At 43.5% G+C, this 27,217-nt stretch overlaps 1 protein-coding gene across 3 annotated transcripts in view; it reads right to left on the reverse strand.

Annotated features, from left to right (window-relative positions):
• Positions 1-27,217, reverse strand: part of CYRIB (CYFIP related Rac1 interactor B) — a 153,887-nt gene that overhangs the window by 74,197 nt on the left and 52,473 nt on the right. The window contains exon 1 of one of the 3 annotated variants that reach the window (XM_082858610.1): positions 13,615-13,747. The exons of the other annotated variants lie outside the window; for them this stretch is intronic. The gene's annotated coding sequence lies outside the window, so the exon portion shown is untranslated. Of the gene's footprint in view, positions 1-13,614; positions 13,748-27,217 lie in introns of those variants that run through there. 3 annotated transcript variants of the gene reach the window in all.

Below are 27,217 nucleotides of genomic sequence, written 5' to 3' on the forward strand. Positions count from 1 at the left end.
ACGGGCTTAGTTGCTCTGTGGCATGTGGGATCTTCCCGGACCAGGGCTCAAACCCGTGTCCCCTGCACTGGCAGGCGGATTCTTAACCACTGCACTACCAAGGAAGTCCCAAAACTTCAAATGTTTAAAACTGGATTTGGGGATTAATTTTGTTAAAGTTTCACATATAATTTGCCACCCATTCACGGAGCACACATTTAAAATTTTGTTTTAAAGCCATGTTTCAGCAGATGAAGTGAGAAATAAATTCCATTTAACATGCTACCAAGAAAACAGCACTCATAGTTCTCAGTCCGAAGAATCTTCACTCTTCTCACAAGTTTGTGTCAGTAAAAACTCACAGAATTACCAAAGCGCCCGAAGAAAGAAAAACAATCAGTTCTCTCAAAGCTGACAACAGATGCATTCACTCAAAAAGTACACAAGAACAAGGAGCGTGGGCAAATACTGACGTGTCTTTATGTATAACTGTGGAGGGTGTGTGTGCTCTCATACAACACGCATATATGTGCAGAGACGTCTGGAAACATGTTCACCAAAACAGTGACTACTTAGATGGTGATTTTTGCTTCTTTTACTTTTCTATATTGTTTCAATTTTTATGAATATGAGTACATATTTTTACAAGAAAAGAAGAATGCTATTTGCTTTATTACAATATGGTATGAAAAGCAACAGTAATCAAAGTACTTGGTACTGGCAGAACGACAGACATGTAGACCAATGAAACAGAAATGAGAGTACAGAAATAAACCCATATATCTATGGTCAACTGATTATCAACAATCAGTATCAATCAAAAATACCAAGGCGGGCTTCCCTGGTGGCGCACTGGTCGAGAGTCCGTCTGCCGACGCAGGAGACACGGGTTGGCACCCCGGTCTGGGGAGATCCCACATGCCGCGGAGCGGCTGGGCCCGTGAGCCATGGCTGCTGAGCCTGCGCGTCCGGAGCCTGTGCTCCGCAACGGGAGAGGCCACAACAGTGAGAGGCCCGCGTACCGCAAAAAAAAAAAAAAACCAAGGCAATTCAATAGGGGAAAGGACAGTCTCTTTCAACAAATGGTGCTGAGACACCTGGATATTGATATACAAAAAGATGAACTTAGATTTTACTTCACACTATATACAAAAGTTAATTAAAAATGGATCAAAGACCTAAACGTAAGAGCTAAAACTGTAAATCTTTTAGAAGGAAACATAGGAGTAAATCTCAGGACCCTGAGTTGGGCAAAGATTTCTTGGACACAGCACCAAAAACACGATCCTAAACACAAAAGAAAAAAAGATAAACTGGACTCCATCAGAATTCAAAAACCTTGCAACTCAAAAGAGACCATTAAGAAAATAAAAAGACAAGCCATTGACTGGGGGAAAATATTTGCAAATCATGTATCTAATAAGGAACTTGGATCCAGACTATATAAAAGAACTCTCATGACTCAGAAATAGACAACCCAATAAAAAATGGGCAAAAGATTTGAAAAACATCTCACCGAAAAAGATATAAAAATGGCTTTAAAAGATATTCAGCATCATTAGTCATCAGTCATTAAGGAAATATAAATTCAAACCACAGTAATATATCACTTCACACCAACTGAAATCGTTATAATCCAGGGACTTCCCTGGTGGCGCGATGGTTAAGAACCTGCCTGCCAATGCAGGGGACACAGGTTCAAGCCCTGGTCCGGGAAGATCCCACATGCTGTGGATCAACTAAGCCCATTTGCCACAACTACTGAGCCTGCACTCTAGAGCCCGCGAGCCACAACTACTGAGCCTGTGTGCCACAACTACTGAAGACTACGCGCCTAGAGCCCATGCTCCACAACAAGAGAAGCCACCGCAATGAGAAGCCCGCTCACCGCAACGAAGAGTAGCCCCCGCTCACCGCAACTAGAGAAAGCCCACGCACAGGAATGAAGACCCAACGCAGCCAAAGATAAAATAAATAAATTTATAAAAATAACTAACTAAATAAATAAAATTGTTATAATCCAAAAAGACAATGACAAGTGTTGGGAGGATTTGGAGAAACTGAAATCCTCATATGGTAGTCTGGACAACAGCAGGTTTTTAAAAAATTAAACATAAATTTACCATGACCCAGCAATTCCATTCCTAGGCATCTACCCAAAAGACATGAAAACATATGGCTGCACAAATGTTCAAAGCAGCATAATTCTCAATAGCCAAAAAGTAGAAACAAGGACCTTCCTGGTGGTCCAGTGGTTAAGAATCCGCCTTCCAATTCAGGGGACACGGGTCTGATCCCTAGTCAGGGAACTAAGATCCCATATGCAACGCAGCAACTAAGCCTGCACGCTGCAACTACTAAGCCTGAGCGCCACAACTAGAAGGAAGCCCGCGCAGCACAACGAACAGCCCGCACACCGCAACTAAGACCCGACACAGCCAAATAAATAAATAAATATTTTTTAAAAAAGAGACAATCCAAATGTCCATCAACTGGTAAATGGATAAACAAAATGTAGTATATCCATATAATGGAATACTACTCAGCAATAAAAAGGAACGAATTATTGGTATACACTTGACCCTTGAATAACATGGGTTTGAACTGCACAGGTCCACTTACACGTGGACTGTTTTTCAATAAATATGCAATAGAGTAAGTACTACATGATGAGGCTGGCTGAACCTGAGAATGCAGAACTGCAGATACAGAGGGCAGACTGTAAAGTTATACACAGATTTTCAATTGTCTATATATAATATGTTTTTCTCTAAACATACATACTTATGATAAAGTTTAATTTATAAGTTAGGCACAGTAAGAGATTAACAACAATTAATAATAAAATAAAACAATCATAACAACATACTTAAAAGTTACGTGAATGTGGTCTCACAATATCTCACTGTACAAATTTAACACTTTTTCCATCTTAACTAAGCACTTATACACTGTGGCCATAACTTCTGCAGTTGGAGGTGCGACAGCAAAACAAGCACAAGTTTATTTTTGCTTCTTCACAATTTCACAAACAGATTTGCTCTTACCTTAGATCTTAGCAACCTCAGAATAAGACTTTTTTTCTTTCCTTATTAAGTCAAGAACTTTCACCTTTTCACTTAAAGGAAGCACTTAACAGCTTCCCTTTGGCATATCCAAATTGCTAGCATCACCACTCTTGCAGTTGGGGCCATTATTAAGTTAAAGAAGGGTTACTTGAACAGAAGCACTGCGACACCATGACAGTCGATCTGATTACCCAGATGGCTACTCAGTGACTAAGGAGCAGGATATACTGGACAAAGGGATGACTGACATCCTAGGCAGGATGGAATGGAACAGGCACAAGATTTGATCATGCTACTCAGAACAGCACACAATTTAAAACTTATGAATTGTTTATTTCTGGAATTTTTGATAGAATATTTTCAGACCCAGGTTGACCAGGCTGAAACCACAGATAAGGGGGAACTACTGTAAGCGGTTACCTGGGGCTGGGGGTAGGGATGAAAATGAAGTATAATAGGGAACAGGGAACTTATCGGGTTGATAGTAATGTTTCAAAACTGGATTATGATTCAGTAAATTCAGTAAATTTTCAAATTCAGTAAATTTCCTAAGAATCATGGAATTGTACAAAATGGGTGAATTTTATGATAGGTATACTTCAGTAAAAAAATTTTTAAACAATAGCAGGAAAATAGTTAACACATGGTTATGTTTATTGAAAGAATTATTGGTTTCTTCTAGATGCCAAAGTTAAAAACCAGTGATACAACAAAACTGTGTTAAAAGAAAATATACATTAAAATAGCATATCATAATAGCACATGTAACACTTATCTCCATTATCAGGACTATAGGTGATTTTTACTTTCTACTTTTTTGTACAGTACTTCAGAGTCATGGGAGTACATCTGTTTGACCAAATTAGCTAACAGCCCCGCATCTTTACTAAGATTAAAAAAAGAAGTCACCTGCTTCTTCCATATTAATTATATAATCTGGCTATACAGGATCATAACAGGAATAAAGCTATATAAAGACAAACACACACACACGGATATTACATATTTGTATATTCCTACACCAGAGACTAAAAAAGAAAGCAGAATTATCCAAAGTCTGCTCCAGAACTCTCTGGATAGGAATCCAGCAAGGTTATACCTGAAGAGAAGGGGATTGAAGGTAAATTCAACGTATGCTTTAACCCAAATGAATGTAATGAATGAAGCTGACTGCTCGGTACTTTGGAAAATAACTTGGTAAATATATTTATGAAATACCAGAACATATTAAATATTTAAATCTATTCACTACTATTCAAGTAATGAATAGTTCCTAGCAGTCTTTTCCAGAAACCTCAACTAACTCATGAAAAGGTAACTTACAGTTCCCATTTTACAGAAGACGATGGAAGAGAGTGTACATAAAGATTTTAGGCACAATGAATTAGTTGAGAAGCCCTGGTGTGCAATGTGACCTTGCTACAAGGGGCAAGACGTGCCTGGGATAAACTGTCTTAGAGCGCCTGTTTAACCCTACTTTATGACTTGAGGGCAGTTTCCTGTAACACCATAAACTAGTTATACTTCTTAAAAAACTGTTCTTTCATCTTTCACTTGTGAGGCCCAAATAAAATCCTAGAAGGGGTCTGAGAGACCAGAGGCAGTAAAAGGACTCCACAAAAATTTCTGCTTGTATACCTCAACTAGGAATTTCAAAGTGCTTAAACATTTTTAAAAATTAGTTAAATGCATAAGCTATCTACCTATCCAAACTAGACAAATTGAGAATGGTTTAAAAAGTTAAATTTGATTTTAATAAAACAAGATAACACCATTTTTAAGTTGCTTATAAAGAAAACATTGAAAATCAACTAAAATGAAGTTCTTAAAAGGCACACATTAAATATGCTAATAGAGTACTAAAAAGGGGTCAGTGACACATACCAAAGACAGAACACTGGCCAGTTGTCACCATGACACATACTATAATGGAACTTAGGCACACCCATTTCAGAGGGTTGCCAACTCCAGGCTGCATATTTTGACTATTGCTTCAACATACTGTTCTATAAATAAAAAGAAAAGCTTTAGTTTAATTATATTCACATTTTAATATAGGAAGTCCCACTTATCAAAGACTATTTCCAAAATGCTTCAGCCTTTCATTTTTAGGCATCAACCTACTTTTACCCACTAGCAACTTAGCACTAGTGCCACCATAACCAGAAGATTATTTTACATTTCCAAGGCTAAATTCATGTACACTTTAAGCCAAATGAATGGAATAAATGAAGCTGACTTCTCTGTACCTTTAAAAACAACTTGGATAAATATATTTACTTAATATCAGAACACATTAAATGTTTAAGTCAAAAGAAGTTCAAACATAATCTTCAGCAAGTAAAGTCACTTTCAAAATAATACTTCTATAATGCTTGTTTACAGAAAATAACTGGAAAGGATTTAGAAAATGCAAGTTGATAAAATGGAGCCCTACCCCCTTAAAAACAAAACAAACATGAAAAACTGCAAGTTTAAACCTCCCTCCAACTAACTATGCTAGCCTCTCCCCTAAATCTATACTGCCTCAAGATCTAGAGAAAAAGAAGCCTCACTTAAAAAAACACTGTACTTAATTACCATTGTTTTGTTTCTTAAAATTTGCCAGAATTTTAAGTAGAGCAATGTAGTTTGATATAAAGAAAAGCAAAGTAGTCCCATTCCTTGCAACCCAAGGTGGTTTTCTTATATTTCACTTTAATGTTCCTGAAATTCCACATATGATTTCTTTTTTTAAAATCAAAAGGCATCTGAACATGTTAGACATTACTTTTTGAGTAAATGTTATTAGTTAGCAACTTACCTTGGAGAAAATTAACCCCAAAATTCCACGAAAGTCATTGCATAGAGGTTTGCCCTCAAAAACAAATCAAGGACATGAACACCAATAATAATACGTATTGTGTTCTTATTACATGCCAGCTTCTTTTTAAAGTCAGATTTATTGAAGTATAATTTACGTATGTTGGGAAACAATTCTCTATAGGTCTGTCTTTTTAATATGTTGCAAGCAGACGTACCAACTGCCTTTTCCTTCGAACTATATTTTCAAGGACATCCGTGCAGCAAACAGCCTTGAAAGATAAAGGCAGTGGCTCCCTCTAGAGCAAAGGATGTGCATGCTTACTGTCCAGTATAATGTATCCCTCTAGAGCAAAGGACAGACTTGCTTACTGCTCATTACAAAAGATGTGGGTTCCCTAAACACAGGGCTTCTCTTCACTAACATGGACCCACTATGGGTGCCTGAGGATCAGGAAACCATTACAAATGCTGATTGATACTCTCGCTACTGTTATTACTGAGAGGAATAAACTGTCCTTCATCTCTTACACAGGAGTCTCATGTCTTCTACCAGCATCCATGAAAACGTGGCAGGGAAACTTATTCACTTCAAAGTAGGATAAGATCTCAGATCGTCATGATTCTGGACAGTTTTGGCAACAAGAATGGGATACTGACATAGCCATGACTTCCTAGGAGAAAGAGAATAAAGGCCCCCTGAGGTCAGAGTTCTGAGAAATGAGAAGACGCACTGGAATCAGAGTGATCCTGGTGGTGGGTGGACAGAAGGTGGGAATAAGGATCCCCACTGTCCGGTTAATGAAAGGAGTTGAATTCATGTTTGGAAACTGAGCAGTGAGAAGTGGGATCAAAATCAGGCATTGAAATGGTGACTTGGCTGTTACTCATTCTCCCCTGGGCTGGCAAAGGAAGGGATGTGTCATGATGATGGGCAACATGCATTGTGTCTCCAGGCGAAAGGCTGTGACTGCTGAGCCAAAGAGTCCCTAGAGCTAAAATAGATTATGTAAGTAATGAAGACCTTGCTGGTAATATAGAGCTTTAGATGGTCCAAAAGTATTAGAAGTTCTTTTGGCTGAATTACAACGGAATGACCAAAAGTGAATACAAAGCCTTGATTCCTGGTACAGAGTTGCTCTCTCCCTGGTGCCCTCTTCTCTATCCCTCTCTACTACTATCCCCAAACTCTTCTGCTTTACAGAGAAAAATAATAAGGGATAGGGCTGAGGTCTCCCTGACCCCCAAGAAGGACTGAAGGGCATACATACCCCTGAGAAGCTGTCCAGAAAACTTTAGAGAGAGACTCAAAGTTTTATGGCTCTCCTGGATACAGACACCCTCCTATCTGGTCCCACAGAGGAAGGGACATCAGATTCAGCTAATACGGTTTGGGCAGGATTTACAGTAGGGAAGGGAAATGAAGTGACTTATTGCTGGGGCTCTTTGGGCCAATTCAATGTCCTCTTGTTGTTGCTTCTACATCCATCCTCATGTATAGTAGGAACTTATGTGGTATACGGTTGTACTTCCCCTTCCTGTATGTCCCAGAGGGGATTCTCCCGATCAGGAAGGGCTGCATGTAGAAAAGTGCTAGTATGCTAGTACCTCTGGGGCTCCACAACCCTCATAACCATTTTTAGTCACAAGTCTCTGTGACTCACGATTTTACTGATTGGAGCCTCTGACAAAGGTGCCACCTGTAGGTGCCCCTGGGGTTTGGACTCTTTTGCCTCCCTGACACAGCTATCAGGCACGCTCCTTTTGTTAAGCAGCTATTAGCTTGCTACTGGGCTCTCGTGGAAACTGAATGCCTAACTCATGGAGGCCTCATAAGTTCCAGTCTGATATTCCTACTTTGGGGTGAATCAACTCATACTCAATGACTAACAATATGGAGAGTCAACTGAAAATGCATATTTGCAAACATAGCTGGACTGCCTTAGCCCCACATCTCAACTTTATATGAAAAGTGATAGTGAGCCCTCTGGGGGAAATTCATCCTCTTTTCTACCACTGGACACAAAGTTATGGGTTCAATGGAGCCCACATCCAGTAAATCATCACATCTTGTAGACTTAACATCATCCCTCCATTGTCAATAGGAGTACTGATCACTATCAATTATTTCCTGGACTTTAGCAACAGCCTTTTAACTTGCTCGCCTGTATTCAATCTTAGTTTACCTTCAATCCATTCTTTAACAGCTGTCAGAACAATCTTCTGAAAGGACGAACGAGTATTTCACTCTCATCCCTTTTAAAGTCCTATGATGGTTTCCCCTGGCCTTCAGTCCAAACTGACTTGAACTTGTTAACATGACTCAGACAGCCAGTCTTACAGCTTACTTACTGTCTACCTCTTTCCCACACCTCTTTTATAACCTGTATTACTGCCATACAGAACCAATAACCGTCTCAAAGACGTACAGGACTTCTCTTATCTCCAGGTTCTGGCCTCTCCCTCTTCCAATGCGCATGCATTCTCCCTTCTGCCCAACTGACTAATGGTCCACTCTTCAGATCTTAATTTAGATGGCATTACAACATGGGCATTTATCCTGACTCATAAAATAAGATTAGGTACCTGCGAAATTCATACTGTCTATTTTTCTCTATCTTTTCTTCTGCTGAAAAAAAAGGAACCACTAACATTTTATTCACCGTTATATAACCCTGCTTATGTGCTCAATAACTATTTGCGTAATTAATGGCAATCATACACCAGGTATTGTGCCAGGTGTCAAAGAAAACAAACGATCAAAACCAAAGAAGAATTTTAATGATCATTCGACTTAGAAATGCATCACATCCTTCCCTATTATGTTGCACTGAAATTAATACAAAAATTTCACAAGAGTGTTATGAGGCACGTAGCAGAGACAGTATTATTCCTATCTTATAGATCTGACAATACTATCAGACAAGAGCAAATCAGGGCTTAAATGCAATGTTTTTGTCCATACATACTAAAATTTTACAAGTAGAATCTATCAATAAGACAAGTTGAGAATTTCCAGGTGGTCCAGTGGTTAGGACTCCGCGCTTTCACTGCCAAGGGCCCAGATTCGATCCTGGGTTGGCAACTCAGATCCCGCAAGCCATGCGGCAAGGCCAGAAAAAACCGAAAAGAGCACAAGTCAACAAACTACAAAAGTCCACTTCAATAATTAGTCAATCTCCGTTTTCATTTAAATTACTGCCTTCAATTCTCCACTACCCTCACTTAGAACAGAGAAATGGCATAAATAATCCCCCAAATAATAATATCTGGGAATATGTCTTTTTTTTTTTTTTTTGCGGTACGCGGGCCTCTCACCGTTGCGGCCTCTCCCGTTGCGGAGCACAGGCTCCGGACGCGCAGGCTCAGCGGCCATGGCTCACGGGCCCAGCCGCTCCGCGGCACGTGGGATCTTCCCGGACCGGACCGGGGCACGAACCCGTGTCCCCTGCATCGGCAGGCGGACTCCCAACCACTGCAACACCAGGGAAGCCGTCATAATTTTTTTTCACAGCGTTTTCTCAAATTGTGTGACCTTAGTAGTCAGTGTAATTTGGATTATCTGAGAACACGCCAATTTATGACTGGGAGGAGGATTTTAGGCACAGTATATGTAGACACAGTGAAAAGTGTATCAGTTTAAATTTAATATAGACCAGACATAATGCACCAACTAGACTACATCAAGCAGAGATTACTTGCATGGCAGAAAATAACTGTACAGGACTGAAAGCTTCACAATGCTGCACAGAATAGTACCACAGAACATCATCTTTTCAAATTAAATAGCTACAAAAATACATCTTTGCATTAGGTCTTCTTTTTAAACAAAATCACCCAATGTCTTTGTAAACAGCTATTTTCACCCATGGTACCACAATCAGGAAGTGGCACATGTCACAAGAAATGCGTACAGTTAAAGAATCAAAATTCTTAGAATGATTTCCTTGTTTAAATAGTTTTACAAATGTCACTCATTTGCATTCCAATATACTTGCATGAGTGTGAAAGGGGTGAAGCTACAGCCAGTGAGTAGGAAATTATAATCCTGTATATGCTCAGAGTAAAGAACAGTGAACACTATCCATCCTGTGTGGCAGGTGAAAAAGTCTGGAGATTTGCTGTTTTAAGTATGCCTTCTAAATATATAACATAAAATACAGGACCTCAAATTAATACTTTGAAACAGAATTTTAGGGAAGACTACAAGTCACAGAGGCCTGGGTTTAAATGCCAGGCTTCCTCATCCTACTTGGGCGTGTGCTTGGACAAGTTACCTAAGCAGTTTGCGCCTTACTTTCCTAATGTTAATTAACAATTAACTAGGAATTAACCTACACCTTGCACAGCTGTCATAAAACTAACTTAATGTGTACAGTGAACTTGGCACAGAGGTGTTCACTATTACAGCGTAACAATTAAGAGCCAAGACCCAGATCTACCACTTAGTAGTTGCGTCACTTTTGTTACTTAACCTTAGTTTCCTAGTCTGTAAAATGGAAATACTAACACCTATTAGCATTAGGGTGTTGTAAAGATTAAATGTCTTACAACACTGCCTGGCAAGTAGCACACACTAGGTAAGTGTTAGTTACTAATAATGTCATTATCATCATCACCACTGAAATGTTAAGTAACCATTGCCACGTTGGATTATTCCTTACATTTCTACTATATGAAAAAATGCTCCTTGAAAAATTAACCTAATTTAGTGAACTGATCATAATATAACATGAGCTCACACATTCAAGAATTTTTATGCTGACTTTTAGAAACTTTAAATGCACAGAAATTATCTGAATTGACCACTGCTCATGAATGCTGACAAGATACACATATCAAATACCCATTCTAAGTGAACAAATCTATTCAGTGAACTAAAGCATAACACAAACCAATGTCTACTTTACTTTCTCCCCAAAGATTTCAAAGCAGTTTAAAATAATCAAATAGGGCTTCCCTGGTGGCGCAGTGGTTGAGAGTCTGCCTGCCATTGCAGGGGACACGGGTTCGTGCCCCGGTCCGGGAAGACCCCACGTGCCGCGGAGCGGCTGGGCCCGTGAGCCATGGCCGCTGAGCCTGCGCGTCCAGAGCCTGTGCTCCGCAACGGGAGAGGCCACAGCAGTGAGAGGCCCCCGTACCGCAAAAAAATAAATAGATAATTATAATAATACTCAAATATAACAATTCTCAAAATGTACAAGTTACTTGAGAAAACTGCAGCTGAGAGGAATCAACATCTTTCTCCAGAACTTCTGCCACATAATTACAAAACAATGTTAAGAGTCAAACTCTTTGCAATCCTGCCATTCATTCAATTAGTCAAAACATTTATTGCATATCCACTGTGCACTAGGCAGGCATTGTGCTAAACTCTGGTGTAGTAACAGAAAAGGAGAGACCAAAAGTAAGAGTGGGCAAGCCACTAACAATATTATTAAATATTTTAAAATTTTATAATTTTCTTTTCCTTGAACAGTGAAAGAGCAAACTGTAGGCTCTAACGGTTGAGTGCATCAATACTTAATGAGTTAAGTAACCTCATATAAGTGACAGTACAATATTTTCCCCATGGAGACTAGGATTAAATGAAATAAGCATCCCTCTCTACTGCTCAATCAATTACTAAGTAAAGGTAAATGGCCACTTCAAATGAGTCAAGTAATCTCAAGAGTGACCTCTAACTAACATAATTTTTTACCCATTTTGGGGGGAAAGTTCAGAGAAATAAATCTTAAATTTGATGTTAAATGTCACCTGTAACCTATCAGAAATAAGCTACATTCACTTAGTTTTACTCAGCATCTGAAATTGCATTTTTGCTGAGGCGACTAGGACCAATTTACTAATCATGCCTCCCTCTGCTGAACCATTTTCTTAGGAGAGAAAAATCTAGCCTCGATGCAACTATCAAATAATCTAGAGTTCATACTATATATCCTACATTTTACAAAACAAGAGTTTCCTCTCAAGAAGCTACATAACTGTTAAAGTTTTAAGGAATTTTAAAAATATATTATCTAGCAATATTGCTCTGCCAAAAAAATGCAATCTTGACTCTGAATTAAGTAATCTTAGTGCTTAAAGCGGTCATCCAAAACCTAAAAGGGGACAACCAACCAACCACCATTTTAGTACCTAGCTCCCCAGAAGAAAGGGCTGTTAGGAAAAGCTATTAATATTGATAGCAATTGTATCACACTGATACGCAGGTAAGTGTACTTCAGGACTAAGTACCTTCCTTGGAGTTCATTATTATGGACTATGAATGTCACATAAAAAAAAAAGTGCTGTCATTTCATTTTGTGAATGCTGGATCAGGCAGTTTTAGTTAACTGCAACACTTTACAAGCAGGCTATCAAATAAGCCCCAATTATCAAGCTGTTTCAGACACAAAGCTTCTGTTTCTATTAAGTATAATTAAAGAATTAAAAGGATCAGTGTATTTTTCTTGAGATATATTAGTCTAAAATGATTTGCAATAAGTCCCTGAACACCCAAGTGACGGAAATTCCTTCAGCTATACAAAACACTCCTCTGGAATGCCAGTCTTCCAAATGGCAAGACTGTAAGAACACACAATTGATAAATGGATATTCATTCTCTACATTAAAGAGTAAAAAAATGGCAAGCTCAATAAATTCACAGGAGGGGGGGAAAAGTGTAAACAAATGCCCCAAATCTGTCTTATCCAGAATGGCGTTTCGTGGTACTGCACGAATTCAGGCATTTCATCAGCATTCGGCACACCGGGAGCCACTCAGTAACTAATGTTGACAGATGAGCCGAGAAAAAGTCTCACCAACAAACAGTATTAACAGGTAATGTTGCAAATCAGTCACGGGACTGCGCGGGAAGGAACGTGGAGGAATCGAAAAAGTAACAATCTTCCGCCAAATTTTACATTCAGAGCAAATTAATCCATCATAGATACATAGTCCTCCGGGGGTGGGGGGTGGGGGGGAGAGCGAAAGGAGATATTTGGTACGACGCAGAATAGCCATGCGGAACACACACACACACACACACACACACACCAACTGCCACTTCCACTACAGTTTGACAGTCATGGATTTGGGTAATTAGAGTAGAAATGTGTGTTCTGGAAACACACTAAGACCACACCCTAGGACTGAGAATCTGGACTTTAAATGCTGCGAAGTGAGAGGTCAACGCAGCACCTAAGGTGGACGGTCTGGCCGCACAGGTGGAAGGGATGGGGGCACCAACTTCCAGGCGGGTGACCGGGAGGGCCGGGTGTCCGGGCGAGGCATGGCGGAGTCCGAGGGACAAGGGGGTGTGGACTAGGGACCAGCACCGGGAGAGAGGGAAGGAGAGAAGGCGGCCGCTAGGAGTAAAGGGCGGTGGGAGCTGCGGGTAGGGGGCGAACTCGACGCGGGGCGGGGGGGGTGGGTGGTGAGAAGAACCCGGGGAGCCAAAGGTCACGGGCGGCGGCAGGGTTCGGGGGCGGGAGGAGGCGGCGAGCACGCGCGCGGAGGTGCGAGTGGAAGGAAGCGGCGGAAGAAAGGCAGATCCGAATGAATGAGTGCCGCGGGGGCCCGGGTCGCGGAGGAAGGGGCCGGGGGCACCCGCGGAGATAGCAGCCGCAGCGCCGGGGCGGGCCCCCGCGCCAGGGGATGAGAAAGCCCCGCACCGGCGCCGGTCCCACCGCACCCGCCTCTCCGCCAAAATGGGGTCGCGCGCGGAGTAGGAAAGAGAGAACTGTGAGGGAAGAGGGGGAAATGGTAAAAATAAATCACTCACCCTACGCGCGAACCTCCAGGCTCTCTCAGCCCCGCTCCTCCGCCCTCCTCGAGCCCCGACGGCGGCTCCTCAGCGGCGCTAGGGGGAGCCCCGGGCCCGGAGCGGGGCAGCGGCGGCAGCCGGACCGGGAGCCCCTCCGCACCTGCCCCTGTGGCGGAGCCGCGACGAGCCAGGCGGCGGCGGCAGCGGCAGCGGCGGTTCGGAGCTGGGAGGGCAAGTGACCCGGATGTACAGGGTAACGGCGAGGAGGGGGAGGGGGGAATGCCAGGAAGTGAGTGCGCCGCGGACCTGTCCGGCCGTGCGCATGCGCCGCGCGCCCGCCCCGTAAGGTAAATCCTCAGCCTTCCTTCCCCGCCCCTCCCCAAGGGGGCGGGGCGAGGCCGAAGACAGGTGGTCTGGAGGGCTCAGCTAGGAGACGAAGGGGGCGCGGCCACCTTCTCCGCTCCCCCCCGCCCTCCTTAAAGGGGCAGCACTTTCGCGCGGAGATGGCATCTGGGTGGGTCGGGGTTTTGCAGACGTCTCGTTTTACAGATGGAAAACTGAGGTTCAGAGGTGACGGCGACCTACCTCAGGTCTGACCTACTCAGAAATGGCAGAAACTGGAACTCGAGACTCGCGGGTCGGGGCTCTGTGCTGAACCCATCAAAGTCGTCACATACCATCACCCCCCCATGCGTGGAATGGCTGGGCTGGTGGGCACGCCTTTCCCTCTCTGCCAGGTACTGAGCCTCACACTCCCAGACAAGGCAGATGCGCTTGGCAGGCTCCCCAGAGCCGAGAGGTACTGGGAGTGCGAAGGTATCGCCTGCGAAGGTATCCTGGAGACGCCCTTGGGAGGTGTTAAGTAATCAGTCTGAGAACAGAAATCAGGCGCCACGTGAGACTTGCACGGTGCTACTCATAGCACTTTCAGACAAACGAGACTTTGTTCTGGGGTCTGCTCTGGGCAAAGATATCTGATGGACAGAGAAGTTGAATGTGACAGAGGGCGCAGCTTCTTCATTTTTCCCTAATTCCCTTTTCACTCTGAGCATAAATGCTCCCTCTTTACCTACAAAACCAGAACATTCCATCTAGCTAGCTCATCCTAATACTGTTATGAAACTCTCAGATTTTTTCATTAACACTAACGTGTAAACGATCACAACGTTACCTCTCCCAGGGATATTTTCAATGTGACTGCGGAGCAGGTCGTTACTATGGAGGTAAATGGTTCTAAACATTTTGGGGTCAAGAGCCCTACTGAAAACCCCATAAAAGTATGCACTTTTCTCTCCTGGAAAATGCATATGTGCACACAAATTTGCACACAATTTCAGGAGATTTTTGGATCCAGGAAGCCTATCTGTGAAACCCTGATTATGAACCCTTGTTCTAGTCAAATGGGTAAGATCCCAGTAACTATCTGGGCCTCAGCACGTGTAGCCAAGAAATCACTCCTTGCCCCAAGTATAGAAGGGCAGCCCTTAACCTTATTTAGCCTTCTGTCTTCCTCTTCCTCTTGAGTTACACGGAGACCAAGTGATATTGGCCATATTACAAAGAAATGTGTTAAGAGAGTCATGGAGAGAGTAGGTGACTTTTTCAAGGCACACTCTAAGGGCAAGAGTCCAAGGCCTCATACTTTTACCCTAATTATCATACTTATGGATGATTTAGGGGTCCTACACTGTATCCATTATAATCTTCATCAATTTCAATTAAACACAGGGAGCTGAGGTTTTGCAAACACTAATGCTGAGAGAACAGTCTTCACAATCCAAGAACTCTGGTCCATTTGTTTGACACACCAACACCCACTCTTAAATAACCCTGGTCCATATCAACCCACCAGCCTCTATTTGAACTCTATCTAGTTCTTACACCTGCTCAGTCCCTTAGATATGAGCTCTGAGTAATCACACACCTGTAACCCAATCTCCCACTGAGAGAAGAAATCTCTTCTGTAATATCCTCAACACCTGAACATCCAGTTTAGCTCGGGTATCTCCATTTTGGGGGGGTATCTCCATTTATGGGGAGCTCATTATCTCAATGGTCAGCCTCCTCTAATTGTGAGGAGCCTCTTCTTTTACACTGATCAGAAATCTGATGCCCAACAACTGTCATCCATTGGTTCTAATTTTATTTCTGGAAAGCAACATAGACATGATGCTGGCCTGGGGGAGCTTACCGTCCAGCAAAGAAAAGAGTCCATTTGATGAGTGATAACCATAAAATAGAATGAGTCCCATGAGGAAGATGCAGTGCCCCTTTCAGAGGCACCTTTGTCCTTATCAGCCTTAGACCTGTTCCTGATCTGTGTAAGAACTCATGAGGAAGCTCTAGCACTACCCCATGGGGGATGTCCTGAAAGAAGGAACAGAAAACAAGACCCTAAGTGCTGAATTTATTCTTCCACGATCCTCTCCTCATCATTCTGCATGAATGGAATCACATTTCAGCTGAGGTCAAAGTTTTAGGTTGAAAAAACAAGCGGAAGGATGCAAAAAAAAGATGTTTACATAAAAGCACTAAGCTCCAATGATAATTTAATCATGGTGGCTTGCTAGCATTTTTTTGAGTCCTTAGTATGTGTCAAGCACTATGCTATCAGCCCTCGACTCGCATTTCCTCTTTTACTTTACAAAATCAGTCATTGAGTCATTCAGTCAACACATGTTTTTGCCCTTCTACTATGTCCCAGGCACCATGCTGAGAGTTTAGGGTGGAGGACAGTAAGCCATGTGGTCCCTGCCCTGGAGGGGCTCAAACTTTCGTAAAAGGAAGGGCTATAAACTCACAATTACGACATGGCATGATTCGTTGTAATTTAGGAGGGTGGAGGAACTAACCCTCCCTGGCATGGCTGTGAAGGCTTCAGAGAAGATGAGCCTGGGGCTTCCCTGGTGGTGCAGTGTTTGAGACTCCGCCTGCCAATGCAGGGGACACGGGTTCGTGCCCTGGCCCAGGAAGATCCCACATGCCGTGGAGCGGCTGGGCCTGTGAGCCATGGCCACTGAGCCTGCGCGTCCGAAGCCTGTGCTCCGCAACGGGAGAGGCCACAGCAGTGAGAGGCCCGCGTACCGAAAAAAAAAAAAAAAGATGAGCTTGGTCTTGAAGAGATGAGGCAAAGGCCACGAAGAAAAGGCAAAGGCACATGGGCACAGAGGCAGAGGAAGGGGAGTTCACACATGCTGGGGTGGTAAGACTGTAAAGGACCTCCTCATACGCCAAGCTAAGGAGTATGAACTTACCTCCTGAAGGCAACCACTGGTAAACAGAAGATTCTAAGCAAAAGAGAGACATAATCACATGTGTTTTATATCAAGATCACTCTGACCACAGTGTCCAATATGGACTACAGTGGGAGAGAGAATGGAGACCAGAAGACCACTGAAGCTGTTGTGAAGTGCTGGCGAGAGATAATAAGAGCTCGTTCTAGGAAACTAGCAATGGAGAGGAAGAATGGGCACCAGAATTAAGATATTTACGGATGTAGAATCTACGAGAGTTTGTGACTAGCTGAATCTAGGGGGAAAAAAGCAGGGGCTGTGGAGCATGACCCTGAGGTTCCTAGCTTAGTAGACTAATTGAATGGTGACACCATCCAATCCCAAAACCTTTACACAGCTTTCATTCCTGTTCTCTCTCAACCTTTATCCCTGTAAACGCACATTGCTTCAGTTGGTATCTTCAGATGTCTGCAACTATTTCCCAAATACTTTTTCCTATTTCTCCAGTCACATTTATCATTTTAATGGCTGCAGAATATTTCATCATGTTGAAATAGCTCTGTTTCCTTCACTTGCTAAAGGTCCACACCCTGCATGCCTGGTTCACCCTAGACTCATTTGGCTCCAGGCATTTTGCAAAGGATGAGTTGAGCGTAGAAAGAGAGCCTTTAGGTGAAGGGTATTGGAGAAGCATAGCCTCAAGGGCCAGCAAAGCTGCAACTCTCGTGGGAGAGGCTGGGCAACTGTACTGCAAGCAGAAATTGCGAAGCTGTTGAAAAGAACCTATCAACCGTGGGAATCCTGATGTCTACTTCCCTATGGAAGCTGGTTCTCAAGTCCTAACCCACCTAATCCATTCATTCCTTCATTCATTTATTCCCTCTTGGAGCAATGCATTCTTGTGAAGCAGAGCTGAAGGCAGCTTTATTTAGCTGTGGATTTAGCCCCGCCAGAGTTTTGAAGTCTATTCAAAACCCTTCACAAGTGAACCTCTCAGAGCCCCAGTTTCCCCACAAGTTTGTTGTAAGGATTAGTTTAGGTAAAATTTGTACAGTATTTGGGACAGAACGAAGCATACATTAAGTTCAGTGATTATTTTCGGTCTTGGATCCTTCCCTATGCCTCCCTGACTCCAACATTTTCCTTAGTTTCTGAGCACACCCACCAGGTGACAGTGCACATGCTGGAGTTCAGAGCCTGAATCTGCCAGAGTGAAGCAGGGCACTCACTTCATCTCTCTAACCTTCCATCTCCCATCTGTGAAATGGGAATAAAAACCTATCCACAGGAATGTTGTGATGCTCTCATAAATACTCTATAGGAAAATATGTTCAAAACCCCAAAGCACTATGTCATTACTGACTATGACTGCTATTATAGACCTCACTGTTTTCTTGGTTTCTCCCCATTTAAAAAAATGATGACTTCAGCATAAGTTCCGTGGATTGTAATCACTGGGTCGAAGGATCTGAACATCGTTATGGTTCCTGATTGGCACGGCCCAATTGCTCTTAGGACCCTGTGAACAGCTGCTGTCATCGTTAACTCACATACACCATTCAGTATGTTTAAGCGCCTAGATTATAGCTTCTGCTGCCTCTGTGTCCAGTCTTTGTCCTCAATCTAACATTCAGGAACTTCTCTCAACTGCTTGTCTCCTCCTCTTCAAGGAGTGAATGAATACTGAATCCCTGCACAAAGAGGTGCCTTCCCAAATACTTCCAACACAGCCCAGGCTGAGAACTAAGACTCCAGGGTCAGGCCTTACAGATGCGCATCCACACAGTGGGTGCATTTAACGAACGCAGAAGAGCACGAGGAAGGAGGCCTGCGAATCCCTGAGCAGCAGTCGAAGGCTGTTCAGCATGAGAGATGGCATCAGAGCTGCCCTTCGAAAAGAACCGAAGAACAAAGCCAACAGCTCAAACCCAATACGTTCCGGTTATTTAGCAAAGCAGTCACCAGTCTCTCCGGGGCCATAAAGTTGTCCACATGACCGGACTCCCCCAGTTACAGGGTGTATCTGTGAGGCTCCTCACATTTCCAAGTGTAACACATTTCTCACAAGTGGGCAGCTCCAGTTCAAGTTTCACCAGCCCTCTGAGTGACCTGCAGGAAAGCAGCAGACCCTCACTGCCTTGCATCTGCTGGTCCTTGCCTGCGCCTCCAATACGCTTTCCAGCATCTTCACATGGCTATCTCTCAGCCTCCAGGTTCAAGGGTCGCTTCCTCAAAGTGGTCCCATCATCTTTCCTAAAGTCCACCATCCATCATCCATCATAAAGTCTTCCCTTCCATCATCCCCTCATACGTCACTGGCTTCTTCTTCCTTGGTAGCACTTATCACAACCTGTAATTATTGTTTTTATTTTTGAGCTTAAAAAACATTTTAAGTGGACTTCCCTGGTGGCGCAGTGGTTGAGAGTCCGCCTGCCGATGCGGGGGACACGGGTTCGTGCCCCGGTCCGGGAGGATCCCACATGCCACGGAGCGGCTGGGCCCGTGAGCCATGGCCGCTGAGCCTGCGCGTCCGGAGCCTGTGCTCCGCAACAGGAGAGGCCACAACAGTGAGAGGCCCGCGTACCGCAAAAAAAAAAAAAAAAAACACTTTAAGTAAGAAAAGACTCTCAACACAATGTCGCCTCAGTGAAGACAGAGGCCAGGGCTACCCTGCCCACTCCGACCCCTGTCACTGTGCCCACCCAGCTCCTAAGAGACCCTCAATAAATACATGGAATGATTTTTTTGGGTAAAAGTTAAGGTAAAAAGAGAGGTTCCTGGCCCCCTCTACCTTTCTGTCACTCTGATTATATGAATAATACATGTTGATTGCAGAAAAAAATTGGAAAATACAGATGAGCAAAAGGAAGAAAATATAAACACCCATGATCCAACCTCCCATACCATGTGGATACACTTCCAAATGTTTTTTTCTGTGTCTATACCCATATAAAGATAATGCATATATTTTTATAAAAATGGTTCATATTCTGAATTATCATCTGCTGTGTTCATGTCAAGATTTATCTTAGTCACCTTTCCCTAACAAAGGTACTTCAGCACCTTGTTGTTAAAGGCTCTATAATACGTATGCACTGGACCATGTAGCCACACCACAAAGTATTTAACAAGTCTCCTAGTGTTAAGCTAAAGGGGAGGTTTCTTCAATGTCAATAAAGGTAACATGTTGTAATACAGCACTTCCTTCTTGACAAGCTTCCCATTTTTTCCCTCTGTGTTTGTATTGCTTTAGAGCTGTATTTCTACAGAACTGTACGCCCCGCCGCCCATTCACCACCTGGAGTTATTAGAGTCCCCGTCAACTAGAGAAGCAAAATTGTCTGCAGCCGGAAACGCTGAAGTATGACAAAGCCAGGATGATGCCTAGGAGTTCAATTCAGGAATCTGCTGCTGATACAGGCGACAGAAATAAAGAACATGTTTTCCTGCCAAGACTTTAACGTAAAAAGAGGAAAAGAAAGACTTTCTGTACGTCTTCACTTCTCCTTCCCAAGCCCTGTTTAGAGGCCAAGTTTTTCCCAAGAGGGATGGGCTAGTCCACGGAGTTTACTGCTGTTGTAAGCAGTCCACAGGCCAAAGCCCACTGCCCCGTTCAAAGCAGAGGTGGCTGCAGAAAAGTCTAAGAGGGCACGCAAGGATGTGCTGCCCTTTTCCACAAACAGCTCTCTCAGCCCCTTGTGTGGGTCGGGAGCCACTTGGCATTTTCAGCTCTGACAGTCACACCCTCCACGAGAAAAGGCCTCCCTCTGCCCACCTGGCACAGCAGACCCCACTCCAGCAGGACCCGTCAGTGTGCCAGGGCGCCCGCTGCCTGGACCACCTGCCCACCCCCACTGCAGGTGGGCCACCTTGTCAAGATGCACAGGCACAGGAGGGGGTCACTGAAGGTGGGGCTGAGATGCTATAAAATCAGAGATGGTGCCGGAGGGAGGGAAGGGAGAGGAAGGGCTGGGTGGGCCTTTCCATTCCTGGGCCTCACCACCCTGCGACCCAGAAACCCAAATAGAGGTTAATCTGCTATTCCACCACCTTATATGGTACCCCATCGGAGGCAGAGGGAAACTATCTGTAAAGAAACAGAATCCCTAATTGTGTCATCGGTCACTAATTTATCGATGCCATTTAAAAAAGATTTTGTGGGACTTCCCTGGTGGTCCAGTGGGTAAGACTCCACACTCCCAATGCAGGGGGCCCAGGTTCGATCCCTGGTCGGGGAACTAGATCCCGCATGCATGCCTCAACTAAGAGTCCGCATGACACAACTAAGACTCCGCATGCCGCAACTAAAAAAAAAAAAAAAGATCCTGCATGTCGCAACGAAGATCCTGTGTGCCGCAATTAAGACCAGGGCAGCCAAACTAAATAAATAAAAATAAATCTTAAAAAAGTAAATAAATAAAAATAACAAAGATTTTGTCTGAACTTACAGTTACAAAAAGGGAAGGGGGTGTAGGGGGATAAATTAGGAGCTTGGGATTAACAGATAAACACTACTATAGATAAAATGTATAAACAACAAGGACATACTTATAGCACAAGGAAGTATATTCACTATCTTGTAATAACCTACAATGGAAAAGAATCTAAAAAACAATACACACATATAACTGAATCACTGTGCTGTACACCTGAAACTAACACAACATTGTAAATCAACTATACTTCAATTAAAAAAAAAAAGATTTTGTGTGTGTTTTCCAGAAATATCATGGTTAGAGAAAAGAGAAGGGAATTTGGTTTGAAATGTAATGATGACAGAACGAACTATTACCGCCAACACCTCTGATCAATGGTTTCATTTTGGCTGGTTTGGAACAAAATGATTTCCACTCATTTTATAATTCAGTCCTTATAATGACATCATGAGAAAGATTTTATCGCTCCCAATTTCCAGGTAACAAAATTCAGGTAAGGTACAAAAAGTTTTTAAGTATTTTGCTAGAGGTCACATAGCTACTAAGAGATGGAGCCAGGATTAGACCCCAGGTCCTAGAGCCGTTTATATTCATGAGTCACTCAAACTTCCTTGCTTCCCACCCCTCCTTTCTTTCTACAAACATTAATTAAACCACTTAATGTCAAAGCTCCTTCTAAAACACTAGACTAGTCATCTATAAAATAGGCACACGCGGAGCAAATAAGCCCGTGCGCCACAACTACTGAAGCCCGCGCGCCTAGAGCCCCGTGCTCCGCAACAAGAGAAGCCACTGCAGTGAGAAGCCCACGCACTGCAACGAAGAGTAGCCACAGCTCGGCACAACTAGAGGAAGCCCGCGCGCAGCAACGAAGACCCAACGCAGCCAAAAATAAATAAATAAATAAAAATAAAAAATAAAATAAAATAGGCGCAATAACCACCTAACACACTGCTATTGTCAGGGTAAAACTAAAATAATAGATGGAACATGAAATCGCTAATATTCAACCACTTTTTACTCTAAAAACAGCAACTACATACAGCTAAATCTAATAGGTCCGCGGTCTTGGTAAACTCTTAAATGGTTTTAAAAAATGTACATTACAGACTATCTTGGGTTTTGAAATTTGCGGTTTTAGTATTCAGACTCGGAAGGCTGTATATCACTGTGGCTGAGAGCTCAGACCCTGGACTCAGAGTCTGAATCCCTTAATTCTCTCATCTGTAAAAAAAAAATAGGAAAGTAGGGACTTCCCTGGTGGCGCAGTGTTTAAGAATCCTCCTGCCAATGCAGGGGACACGGGTTCCATCCCTGACCGGGGAAGATCCCACATGCCGCGGAACAGCTAAGCCCGTGCTCCACAACTACTGAGGCTGCGCTCTAGAGCCCACGAGCCACAACTATTGAGCCCACGTGCCACAACTACTGAAGCCCACGCGCCTAGAGCCCCGTGCTCCGCAACAAGAGAAGCCACTGCAATGAGAAGCCCACGCACTGCAACGAAGAGTAGCCACAGCTCGCCACTAGAGAAAGCCCGCGCGCAGAAACGAAGACCCAACGCAGCCAAAAATAAATAAATTATTTTTTTAAAATAGGAAGGTAATGGTATTCACTTTCAGAATTAAGTTATTTCATGTAAAGCACTTAGCGCACTGCCTGGCAAAGGTAAGTGCTCAATAAATAGCAGTCTCTTCTATTATTTGTTATTATTGTTATTATTAATTAACTTGCTACTTTCATCAAGACAGTATTTGCATAAAGCCGCCCATATTAGCGTTACGTATAATAAAAACCAGAAACAAATGAAATTTCCCACGATAGGGAAACAGCACAGTTGGGTTTGAAAGAACTGTCTTTAGAATTAATGAAAACCAATTTAATTAAAATTTAAAAGCTCCTGCTTTGCCACTTAGGGGCCATATAATTTTGAGCAAATCATTTCTTTTCTCTGGATCTGTTTCCTCACTTCGAAAATGAAGGGTCTGCTCTCAATGACTCATAAGCCCTCTCCAGATTTAAAGTTTATATTCCTAAGGTTCTAAATAAATTATAATCCATCAACATCAAGGATAATAAGCAACCCCTAGGTACATAGAAAGATGACAGCAACATGATAAAATATTTTATGAATTAATAATTCCAACCTCCTTTAACCCTGTGTTTTTTTTTTTTCTGTAACAGTGATCACCTCCTAACAGAATTTCTATTATGTTTATTGTGAATATGAAATAAGCAGAAGCACCAGGAGAACAGGGATGTAGGTCTGGTTGGTTCACCAATCTGTCTATCCCCAGCCACTAGAGTGATGCCTGGCACATAGTAGGAGCTCAATTAACATTTGCTGATTGAAAATTTGTGAATATTAAGTTAAAAGAGCAAAGTACAAAATTATATACATAAAACAGAATGTCATTCATATAAAATATCTACCCTGGGCTTCCGTGGTGGCACAGTGGTTGGGAGTCCGCCTGCCGATGCGGGGGACGCGGGTTCGTGCCCCGGTCCGGGAGGATCCCGCGTGCCGCGGAGCGGCTGGGCCCGTGAGCCATGGCCGCTGAGCCTGCGCGTCTGGAGCCTGTGCTCCGCAGCGGGAGAGGCCGCGACAGTGAGAGGCCCGCGTACCGCAAAAAAAAAAAAAAAAAAAAAAAAAATATCTACCCTTATGGGGAAATGGCAAATGGGATCAGAGAAGTTAAAACTCAATTGACAACACAATGAGAGCAGGGATGAAAGAATTTTACTTTCCTTCAATGTTCTGAACAATTTTATTTGTTCAAAAAGATAGCATTCGAACAGAGAAGCATGTAGAGAGGAGAAAAGTGAAAGAGAAATGGAAGTAGCCATGGGAAATGGGAGTGGACCTGAAGGAGGGCATGAGGAAGGGCCGGGGCCATAGGGGCTAGAAGGCTCTGGGCGGTTAGTTACTCTGTGAATGGAAACAGAATCACAGGGGCAGAAGGAAAAGTAGGTAATCTGATGCAGAAAAGAAAAGCCAATTTATTTTGAACTTTTAATTACAAGCGAATATCTATTAAACTATTCCCAGGTTGATAGAAGTTCCCCATTAACTGCCTCAATCAACGGAAGCTTTGGTGAATTTGAGCACTAAGGGGCCCTTGGGGTGTTACCTGTTACTGTTCCCATCAGTCCTGAGCCTTCTCTTGAGCTGCTGTTGTGGATGCAAGAAGAATGAGGCCCACATACTACAGTTAACTGGTAAACCATAGGTCTTTCATGAACCAACTGACTGAAAATTCCATCCAGGGTCACACACTGGGGGGAACACACAGAGTACAGGAAACAGCCTTCCCTTCCAGGGGACGAAAGACACACTACCTTATTACAATACAAAGCAACACACAACTGCCAAAGAAATTGATACAGACAAATGGCCTGGAAAATTAAAGGGAAAGAATCATTCCTTTTGGTTTGGGGGAGTCCAAGGGGAGGGGGCAGGGAGGAGATGTCCAGCCTTGTCCTGAACTTTATCAAATCACTGGGCCCCTAGTGCTGTTTGTGGACTTAATCTTGAACCCTTCACCTGGTCCTGTCTTGCCTTTGAGATCACATGCTACTCTGAATGCCTCCAGCCTCCAACTGCTCGCTTGAGCTGTTCATCACGGCCATGCCTTTGAACTTCGAGCGAAGCAGGTCAGATCCCCAGCTGGGCGAGTTCTTGGGACCGACCCGTGTTTCTTGTTTCCAGCACATAACATAATTGTAATTGTATGGTGATTTGTGTACTTCCCTGAACACTGTGAGCTCCAGCAGGGCAGAAGCCATCCTGTTTTGTCATCGCTGTATCCCAGTGCTAGCACAGAGCCGGGCACCATGCCTGGTACAAGGCACGCACTCAAACCGCTGCAGCTTGTCAAAGAGATGGCATGCGTCCAGGCTGAGTTAACCCAGGCCTAGGGCCTTTACCCTACTCTGAAGCCCTAATATGGCCACAGCCCTGGAACCGGGGAATTGGATAAGCAGCTTAAGAAGGTGAGATTTAAGCCCTCCCCAAAGTAGCCAAAATGATAAGGTCATTAGCTGTGTGACCCAAGAGTTGAAATACAGAGCTTTAGACAGTACAATGGGGATAAGTCAAACAGGAGCTAAGAGCCCGGAAAGAGTTTAGATTCTCACAGTTTCGAATTTGGGGGCTACAGAAGAAAAGATATTGCATAAGGTTAAAAAGAAAAGAAAAGAAAAAGAAAAGAGGAAACCTTTCCAAGAGAGAACCAATATGGCCCAAGTTAAGAAGAAGCTTAACCGGTTTAGCTAGCTTCCTCTCTAAAATCCTGGTGCTGATTTCATGTTAGAAGACAGGTTTAAAGAGAGAGCATCCCTCCTCAGTTTCAATGCACAGAAGAAGAGAGCGGAATGCTGCCATGCCCCAGCTCTGGTCTTGTCTGAACCCACAGACTTGGAGAAATGTCCGTGGTATCCATTTCAGCATTTTATTTAACATTTTTATTTAATAGGTCACTTGTATTAATGAGTGCCTGCATCAGAGTTTTTGAATGAATCGCCTAATTTTAGACATGGAAAGAACCTTGGAATTGACCTTTATCTAACACTTTGCTCTTTAGAAAGTGGAGGGGCCCAAGACAGGTCCAGAGGGGACCCACAGGAGCAAAGCCCCCCAGGCCTGGACTCTGGGCCCAGAGTGAGGATCACATGGGTTCCCATCTACACTGTCAGAGAACTGCTGAGTTCGTTTCCAAAGGTTAGTTTGGATCACTGAGGCGTCAACAGAGCCCTGCAAAAAAATCTCTACTAATAAGCAGTGTGTAACATTCAGTGTGGTATCTGGTGTGATCTTCCAGGGTAAACAAGGTCAATTAAAACATTACCCTTATTTGGCCCTTCATTACTCACAAATCTCTTCCAAGGTAGGAAAAAAAAAGTTAGGAGACATGTACGGACGGATAAAGAAACAAGTGGGGCTTCCCAGGTGGTGCAGTGGTTAAGAATCCGCCTGCCAAGGCAGGGGACACGGGTTCGAGCCCTGGGCCAGGAAGATCCCACATGCCGCGGAGCAACAAAGCCCGTGCACCACAACTACTGAGCCTGCGCTCTAGAGCCCGCAAGCCACGACTACTGAGCCCACATGCCACAACTACAGAGGCCCGCGCACCTAGAGCCCGTGCTCCGCAACAAGAGAAGCCACCGCATGAGAAGCCTGCGCACCGCTATGAAGAGTAGCCCCCACTTGCCGCAACCAGAGGAAAGCCCACGTGCAGCAACAAAGACCCAACACAGCCAAAAATAAAATAAAGATTAAAAAAAAAAAAGAAACAAGTGGAAATGCAGATTTCATGGGACTTCCTAATCACCTTTAAGTGAGGAATGGTATCGTTCTTGGTGGTAATACTGAACTATTCACAGAGTTCCTATAAATACTATTCCTGCTGTTGTGTCTTTGCCCATGCTGTTCCCTCTATTACAAACACCCTTCCCACCACTCCCATACTTCCCATCCAAACTACCCACCAAGACTCCGGTCAGGCATCTCTATGGACATTGGATAAGGATTTCAACGTGAATTACTTCCTGTTTTTACCTTTTTCAGTAACACACAGCCCTACTTAACCTGACGGTCCTCCTAGGATGTTTCAAAAAGACTAGCAATGATATGAGGTTTGCATAGCACCATGTCCTCCATTGAGAAAAGAGCTACAGAAATACAAGGTAATGTTTTATTAATTTATTTCACCTGATTCCTTGAATTGATTTTGATGGACGAATCAACCAACCCAAGATTAATAGCCTGGTTTACTACACTCATTTCTCTTTCCAAGCCACAAGCCAAAATAAACTCCCCCTCAATTTATAATTTTGCAAAATATGCTTTTGCATATCGACTCCTGAGTCCACTGTGGTTATTAAAAGGATGGCTGCATCTGTCAGGATGGTCCAGGTTACTCTGTGGTAACAAACAAGCCCTAAATCTCAACC

Source organism: Leucopleurus acutus (genome assembly GCF_964270905.1).
Source record: "Leucopleurus acutus genome assembly, chromosome: 17".
Taxonomy (NCBI): Eukaryota; Metazoa; Chordata; class Mammalia; order Artiodactyla; family Delphinidae; genus Leucopleurus; species Leucopleurus acutus.